Source organism: Saccostrea cucullata, unplaced genomic scaffold (genome assembly GCF_032062105.1).
Source record: "Saccostrea cucullata isolate Sc308-1 unplaced genomic scaffold, CSIRO_AGI_Scuc_v1 ctg12928, whole genome shotgun sequence".
Taxonomy (NCBI): domain Eukaryota; kingdom Metazoa; phylum Mollusca; class Bivalvia; order Ostreida; family Ostreidae; genus Saccostrea; species Saccostrea cuccullata.
In genome coordinates, this window is record NW_026929799.1 from 27842 (window position 1) to 29452 (window position 1611).

Sequence of the window (1611 nt, forward strand, 5' to 3'; positions counted from 1 at the left end):
TGATTGGAACTACGTAAAAGCACAAGATGATACGAAAAGCGAAATTTTCGTTCATTTCCCGGACAGCGTTGACACGACTACAAGACCCGTTAAAGTAATTGTGGAAGTAAGGGTCACAGATGGCGGAAACTCGTACATCTTTAACGCGTTCGGTTCTTCTGAGACGATGACTTTGCAGAAAAATATGGTGGAGTTGTGTATTTCTATAATGCAAGTGGAGTTATCATTCTGTTGCCAAGAAAACACAACCAATACAAGTCCGGGAGAGCCGTGTATTGTGGTAAGTAAGATACAGAAAGTCTTTATGAATCAGACGCTCGGTTGTTTCCGTTAATCTCCGACTCTGTTGCTCGAAGATTTACGGTGACAGTCGAGCGTCTGGTTCAAAGAGACAAAGGTACATGTTTTCCTTTGATGAGTTGTAGTTCTATCTTATGAAACTTATCAAACAGCATGCTCGTATTATTTTATTGAATGGCATTTTAAGCGATGCATTAATGATACATTGTTAAAATGGGATAAAATAAATTTTCCTCTTGATAAGTTGCAAAGAATCTTTATGGACAATTCGTTCATGCAATTTTCTACTGCATTTTTGGGATGATACAGACGAAGGTGTGTTATAAAAAATATTAACATTCATTTCATACAGGTGAAAAGAAAGATTGGTATTATCCAACTTCTCATGAGAATAAAACTATTAATGAAATAGATTTTGTCGAGGCCAAAGTTCGAGTGAAAATGTGGAAACAAAAAGATATGCCCCCACGATATGACTCTGGGTTCGATACACGATGACCTCAAGGAACTTTAGTAAAGGAGCAAGTACATTAAGCACAAAAGAATTTTGAACTTGTATGCTTTTATTGCATCACTTCAGGTCATAATGTATGTATTTTTTTCAGTAAGACTTTAATATGAATTGTGATCATTAAGAATGTTTCGAAATAATACTAAGCCATAATGAATTTATATCATTTTAAAGAAAAACTCAAAAATTTAAACTAAGAAAACTTTAATACTTCAAACACATTTTAAAAACCTCAAATTCAAATATTTTATTTCAGTAGTGACGTACTTAGAAGTGCCAGTCAAGATGACGTCACATCCATATATTGTAGTAATACAAGCTGAACCAGTGAATCCGTTTTCTATGATGCCTGGATTGATTTCGGAAGGAAACGGTATTTATGGATAGCAATGAAAGAGTTCTTTGTAAAAGAATATTTCATCAATGATAATTTTCAAAATGCGAGACAATACAACAATTTTTCATTAACTTTCCTCTTTTTAAGGAATGAAATAAATAGCAACCTATTTTATACTGTATAACCTGGGATGGGACAATTAACGCTTTGTAAACCGGAAAGCTATTCATAAAAGAGCGTAAACTGTTCCAACCCAGGTTATAGCTGTATTACTTGGGTTGCTTTTTAATTAATTCCTTTTAATTTTTTTTTAACATTAAGTATAGAATACAAGACAAGTTCTCCCTTAAAAAGTCTTCAAATAATTGTTCATATTTTAAACGTAACGTCAAGCGAAAAGATACATTTTGACTTAAGTGACGTAAGCAATCCAGGTTATACAATTTAAATAATTTTTTTTATC

At 33.0% G+C, this 1611-nt stretch overlaps 1 long non-coding RNA gene across 1 annotated transcript; it reads left to right on the forward strand.

The window, feature by feature from the left end:
* Window positions 1–176: 176 nt before the first annotated feature.
* On the forward strand, window positions 177–1138 carry LOC134282212 (uncharacterized). Its single transcript, XR_009995241.1, has 3 exons — window positions 177–280; window positions 653–825; window positions 1068–1138. It is a non-coding gene; the product is annotated as an uncharacterized LOC134282212 (long non-coding RNA).
* The last annotated feature ends 473 nt before the right edge of the window (window positions 1139–1611 follow it).